This window comes from Hyaena hyaena, unplaced genomic scaffold (genome assembly GCF_003009895.1).
Source record: "Hyaena hyaena isolate Hyena2069 unplaced genomic scaffold, ASM300989v1 scaffold_172, whole genome shotgun sequence".
NCBI classification, from domain to species: domain Eukaryota; kingdom Metazoa; phylum Chordata; class Mammalia; order Carnivora; family Hyaenidae; genus Hyaena; species Hyaena hyaena.
In genome coordinates, this window is record NW_024080804.1 from 1491725 (window position 1) to 1499222 (window position 7498).

The following is a 7498-nucleotide window of genomic DNA, read 5'->3' on the forward strand; positions in this document are numbered from 1 at the left end:
TATTGCTGGGTCATAGGGGAGTTCTATTGTTAATTTTTTGAGGGTTTTAATTCCCAATTTACAGATGAGGACATGGAGGGTCAGAGAAAACAGATAATTTCACCAGCTCGTTAGTGAGGGAGTTAGGTTTTGAACCCACTTCTTTCTCTTAATCCCACATTGAATAGATTCCTCATGTCAATTAGAATTTTGGATTGAAAGTATAAGCATGTAAAAAAGAGAAATGGAAAATTTCTTTGTTTTGAATAAGGTTTATCTTTATCAAATAAATTGCATAGCTCCTTTGTACAAGTAACTATAAACAAAGAGATTCAAAAGGCTGATACCTCTGAAGTGTGTTCATGTCTTCAGGGTTAGGTGACTCACAGACCAATTAGAAAGTTTTTTCTAGGGGTTGCAGGTCAACCTCATGGTTTGGGGACAAGGAGTGGCATATTGACTTGCTCAAGACCACCTAACTGGTTAACTAGCTGGTTAACCACACAAAGAGGACCAAAGGCCAGGCTTCTAGATTTTCAGACTATCAGACAATTTCTGGAGAACTTTGAGTGAAATCGTGAACATTTTCCTGGGAACAAAAACTCTACTCAAACATAAGACAACAGAAGGGATACATTTTGATAGTTTCAAGCTAAAAAAAAAATCTTGGTTTAAGATCAAGCAAGTGTTTATAAAGCATTTCTAAACTCCTTGGAGAAAGGTACTTTCTAAATAAAAGTTTCATTTGATCATTTTGAAATGTTTATTTTAGGCACGTATTCTTTTCATAAAATATTTACGCATGCCCTAATACAAACATTCACATTAGTATGTGCTAAAGATCTGAAATTTACTTAGCCAAAATTATTTGCTTTTCTGGGCCCATACAGCAGGATTTCTAGAAATCCAAAGGAGATAAAGGGCTCTCTTTACAAAGCCTGTTAAAGCATCAGATAGGAATTTGGAAAGGGCAATTCTAAAAAAAGTCTCATTTAGAATAAGAACTTCCTTACGATCTTGACTTGAAGTCTACACCAGCTCAAACACCTGCAAAATGAGCAAATAAGGCATAATTTCCTCAAGACATTATGCCAAAATCTTGCTAAATTCTTTTCACTGCCAAGGACTCAGTTAATGTTTCAAAGAATAAAGCACAACAAGTTTTAGCAATTTTTCCCTGGATTTACAAAAGAGAGAATAGATTTTGGAACTGCTGTTTTATCAAAAGAAAACCAATAAGGAGTAAACTTCCGCCTTTATTAGAGTTGATTCTAGAAGTGTCAGAGTAGCCTTAATGTTGGCAGCAAGCCTATGAGAGGTATATTTTGAATGGAAATCAATCCCACCTGTTCCTTTGAGCTTATTTTTGAATAAATCTCCTGGGAAATCATAAAGAACAAGCTCTTTCTGATAAAAAGGAAATCTCACTGCTGGAAGTCCTGTGATGCAACAGAAAGAGCATCAGGAGAAGTCTAGGTTCCTCCATCTTCGCTGTCCTTAGGTAAATCACTTATATGGCCCTCAGTTTCTCCCTCTGGGAAAGGAGGGCACTGGACAATTTCTGAGTGTTCTTTCATAACTGTCCCCTTTTCTGATGATTTAGCTGTGGGTTTTTTTACCACCCTTTCCCTGAACCCACCTCTCAGAGGCACTATATCCTCACAAGGTACAGCTTCTGTCTACCCTTACAAATGGTAATTTATAAAGCAAAAAACACGTGGGTCAAGTTCTCATCCTTTTAATCACTTTTCTTCTATGTTGGAAACTCTCTAGTAAAACTTCCTTTGAGGTAGCCTTATCAAAGTGTTTTGTGCTCTGAAAGTGGCAGTCACTTAAACTGTGTAAGGTGGGGCCCCTGGGTGGCTCAGTCAGTTCAGTGTTGGACTCTCGATTTTGGCTCAGGTCATGATCTTGTGGTTCATTAGATGGAGCAGGCTCTATGCTGCTCTTTCTCTCTCTCTGCCCCTCCCGTCCTCATGTGTGCTTTCACTTTCTCTCTCTCAGAATAAACAAATAAACTTAAAAAGCAAACAAGCAAGAAAACTAAGGCAGGTTTGTAAGGGGAATGTTTGACTTAAGAAAATCAACTCTTTCAGCTTTGCAACCAGTGGTTCTAATGATGCAGTAATGACAAGACATAAATGTTAGAGTAGGTTTTGGCAAGGGCTTACAATCTCTTAGCCGCAGTTGGATTTATAAAACATGATTGAAAGTAATGAGGCCCATTTCTTTAAGCGTGGTCTATGATTGAGACTTTTACTCTCTGGCTACACACATAGAACTAATTAGGTCTTTGGATCCAAATTAGCCTAACAAATTGAGTCGGGGGGAAAGAAGCAATTGGTTACACTTTAAAAAGTACCATTCGGGGCGCCTGCGTGGCTTAGTCGGTTGGGCGTCGACTTTCGTTTAGGTCGTGATCTCGCGGCTCGTGGGTTTGAGCCCCGCGTCGGGCTCTGTGCTGACTGCCAGCTCAGAGCCTGGAGCCTGTTTCAGTCTGTGACTCCCTCTCTCTCTGACCCTCCCCTGCTCGCGCTGTCTCTCTCTCTCTCTCCTAGAAATAAATAAAACATTAAAAAAATAAAAATAAAAAGTACCATTCACCAAGAGTTGATCTGGTTGCACATTTCAATAAATACTTTTCAGTCCATGGATAAAGACTGATTAGCACATTGTGAGACCCATGTATTGGCTCAGGGACAGCATTAAAAAATAATAAAATAGAGGCGCCTGAGTGACACAGTTGGTTAATGGGTAATTGATACCAAGTTTAAGTCCAACTGAAGTGTCTGACTTCATTTCAGGTCATGATCTCACCATTGGTGAGTTCGAGCCTCACATCAGGCTCTGTGCTGACAACTCAGAGCCTGGAACCTGCTCCCAATTCTGTGTCTCCCTCTCTCTGCCCTCCCCCACTCATGCTCTGTCTTTCTCTCAAAAGTAAACATTAAAAATATATATATAAATAAAATAGACTAGAATAGGAAATATCAGGGTATATCATAACAGTTAGTATCAATTTGTGAAAATTAATTTTAATCATATACAGAGATTATATAATATAAGCATATATGGCCCTGGTCTCAATGCGAGCTTTGCTTGTCACTCAGCTAGGTTGGGTTAAGAAAAGATCATGTTCCTGGAGAACAGATTCTAAGATGGAGATTGCTCTGCAGTGGGTTTATTGGGAAATGCGGAATAAGAATGGCATATGTGAGAATGAGAGGGAGGCAGAATTGAGCAGAAGAAGAAACTGGACAGAGATGCAATTACAACAGAGGTCTCAGCTGATCCCTGTGGGGAGCTCCTGAGCTTAGCTGGCCCTGCAAAATTGTCTTAAATTGAGGAATGGGGTAGGGCCTTTGTACCTCCAACCCGACTGCCCCAGGGAGATATTAGATGTGGGCTGCTCTCAGGCAAGGAGTGTTACACAGGTGAAGTAGTTCTCTTTCCTGCCTGAGAGCAGTTCCAACAGGACTCTGCTCTGAGCAGTTATCAGCTGCACAGCTGGAGGAATGAGTGTCTGGGTGCCAAGGGGGGTCACCAGGGGGGCACCCACAGCCTCTACATGGCCACTACCTAGACACAGCCTGAATCAGACTACCCAAGCTACAGAACAGGGCTCTCGACCCCAGCATTATTGAAATTCAAGCCTGGGTGTTGTAGGGTCTATCCTGTATTGCAGCATGTAATAAAGAGTCTGATTCCATTTTTGATGGTTGACCAGTGACAACCTTCAAGCCCCACCATCCCTCATGGCCTTTTTGTCTTATGCTTGAACAAACCCTAAGAAAACTAGGATGTTCCTTTCCTTGGTCGCAGCAGGGAAGTCCAAATGGGGCAAACCTAGGCTTGTGGATGGGGATCCTTACCCTAGCTTCACCTCCCAACTACAGTAGAACCCCACACCATTTTCAACCTGGCTTGGGCACGTGACCTACATTCTCCAAAAAGTTTCGTTATGCGACAAATAAACCTTGTCATACTCTCTTGAGGTGTGTGTGTGTGTGTGTGTGTGTGTGTGTGCATGAGTGTGCACATGTGTGGCATCAGTCTTAACATCTGAGCCACAATTTGGACATAGGATATTTAACAGCATCCCCATTCTCTACTCAGCAGATAACAATAGTACACTTCCCCTTCCAAGATGTTCCCAGACATTGCCAGATGCCCCTGAGGGAACAAATCACAAATGGTTGAGAACCACTGTTCCAAAGCATAAATGAACTTTTGCTAAATAGGTAATTGATATCAAGTTTTAAGTCCAGTGTGCTGTGTTCTAAGTATTTTTCTGTAATACCCATCAAAGACCTGTAGTAGTTCTATATTCAGACTCAACAGGATGGTAAAGATAATTTCATGGGTTCTGTGTGATTAGTTAAAATGTCTGATTTCCTATTTCCAGTCTGGCCATAAAGTCAGAGTGGGTGGTCTGGTGAGAAAACAGACTGGAGGCTTTAAACTCTGGTTGTTTTATTTATGGGACACATTAGCTCCTTCTTTGGAAGGCACATAAAATCATTTAGGCCCAGTAAAATGGGATAATGTGGTGATTTGCATTTGCCTGCCATTGATAAAATCCTTTTTATGAAGTAGGAGTAAAGCAGAATGGTATAATTGAATTTTAATCACTAAAGTCTGACCTTCCTTCTTGGGAGTTATTACACAATTTTCAAGATTAGAAACTACAGAGAGCAAGAGAATAGATGTGACTGAGATGGAAGGAGTGACTTTTAAATGAGTATCTGCTGAGGCTGTTTTTGCTAACAATTGTGACCACAGAATCTCATGTTTTGCCTTGGTTGCCTTAACTTTTAAATCATGCTTATATTAAAATACCTGGGTTGAAATGAGGTGGAGTGGCCTCACAATTATATTAGACTCACCCAATAGTTATTCCCAAATATTTATTTGATATACCAGAGGATATCTTTGCCAGCTCTCATTTAGAAATTCACTTTTGTTCATGGTAATGAATAATATTGTTTGTATGATTTGAAAATTAGAAACACTTCTATTTCAGTGGTGCCATTAACCAAAACTTTAAGTGTAATTAGAAAAATTAACTCATCTGTAAAGTACTTTAATTTTGACACATAGTACTGTAAGTTTCAGCCATGCATGTTTGGTTTGGTCAATTTGAAGGTGATTTCATTGAAAAGAAAGTGGCTTTTAATGGGGAAATTAACAGCTCATCTGTGAGGAAGTCATTGTCTCATTTCTGTGCTTGTGTGCCAAGAATAAGCTGGGAGATAGCGTCAAATCTAAAGAAAGGACAAGAGCTGGGAAATACTGGAGAGATAAGTGCGATGAGTTCTTCTCTGGACAGGATTCTTTTAATTGCTAGGAACAGGGGCCACTCACGTTAGAGCAAGAGTATTGAACATTATATAAGGATTCAAAGAGGTTTCATGGAATCCAAGAAAAGGACACAGACTTGACGTCATAGGAACCAGAAAGCTGGCAGAAACTAGGTCTGCCTTTGCCATCTTCCCTCAAAATTGTTTGTTTCTGCTGCAGGTTTACTTCATTATCCTGCTATTTGCTGTGGATTATTTTCTCCTGGCTTTCCTCAGCTCATCAATGCCCCAAACTACTGGACTAAGGGCAGGAGCTGACATGACTTTTCCTAACTTCACACTGTTACTGACCTAGAATCCCAAAGCCAAAATCTCTAGAGGAGTGTGGTTGGCTCAGACTCAGTTATCTGTCTACCTATCATCCTATCACCTATGACTACCTGGGGCAGCCCCTTGTGCGGCATTTGAATGGACAAACATCACAAACCAGGTCCACTAGACTTTAATTTTAAAGATGAGAGAGCTGAATGCCTGTGAGGGGGTGATTTCTCTTTGCTTATATAGACAGTTATTGCTTGGCAGTCAGTAATGGAAGCCAGGCCTTCTTATTTCTCTGTAGTTCACATCACATTTTCCCCTCCCCCTTTTTTAATGACCAAAGGTGTATTGTATGTGTCTTGCCTCTCTAGCATTTCTTCCTAATTAAAGGGAAGAAGAGTACCCTCAGACTTGAGTACTGAGGCAAAGGGTGATTGGAAAGTCAGAGATACATCTAGGTTTTCTGCAGTACTATTCTGTAATTCAGAAGGTTGTCAGTTCAATTTCTGTTAAACAGCTTTACTGAAGTATAATTTACATACCAATAAATTCACCCACTTTAAGTCTACAAGTCAATGAATTTTAGGATATTTGCAGTTATATGATCATCACTGCAATCTAGTTTTAGGATATTTCCATGGCCTTATGCCCATTTACACTTACTCCCTACCCCTAATCAAACCATAAGTAAGTAATTACTATTCTATTTTCTTTCTCTATGTTTACCTTTTCTTAACATTTCATAAATGTGGAATAATATAATAATATAATGGAGGTTTTTTGTGCCTGTTTTTCTCACAAAGGATAGTGTCTTTGAAGTTCATTCATGTTGTAGCATGTATCAGTACTGAGTTCCTTTTTATTATAAATAATATTCCATTATATGGATATATCACATTTTGTTTCTTTTTTCACCAGTTGGTGGATATTTGGTTTCTGGCTACTGTGAATACTTCTGTGAATAATTGTATGCAAGTCTTTGTGTAGACACGTTTTCTCTTCTTCTGAGAATATACTTAGTATTAGAACTCTAAATTGTATGATAACTCTATATTTGACTGTTTAAAGAATGGCCAAATGGTGTCCCAAAGCAGCTCCATCATTTTGGACTCCCAACAGCAACAAATGCAGGTTTCACTTTCTCTATATCCTTGTCAACACTTATTATTATCTGTCTTTTTTATTTACCCACCCTAGTGGATATGAACTGGTATATTATTATTTCCTTAATTATTAATGATTTTGGATATTTTTTCGTGTCATTACTGACCATTCATATATCTTCTTTTAAAAAAATTTTTTAATGTTATTTATTTTTGAGAGAGACACAGAGTGCAAGTGGGAGAGGGGCAGAGAGAGAGGAAGACATGAAATCTGAAGTGAGCTCCAGGCTCTGAGCTGTCAGCAACAGAACCCAATGCGGGGCTCAAACTCATAAACTGTGACATCATTACCTGAGCCAAAGTTGGATGCTTAACCAACTGAGCCACCCAGGTACCACCATTCATATATCTTTGGAGAAATTTCTATTTAAACCTTTTGCACATTTCTGGGAGGTACCTGGGTAGCTCAGTTGGTTAAGTATCTGACTTCAGCTCAGGTCATGATCTTGCAATTTTTGGGTTCAGGGCCCACATCGGACTCTGTGCTGGCCTGCTTCAGATTCTGTGGCTCCTTCTCTCTCTGCCCCTTCCCCACTCACACTCTGTCACTCTTTCTCTCAAAAATAAACATTAAATAAATAAATCAAAATACACCTTCTGCCTATTTTTAAATTATATTACTTGTCTTCTTATTTTTGAGTTATGAGAGCTCTTTATGTATTCTGGATACAAATCCCTTATTGATTTGCAGAAGCAAATTCAATTTGGCATACACAACTGAAATATCACTCATTATGT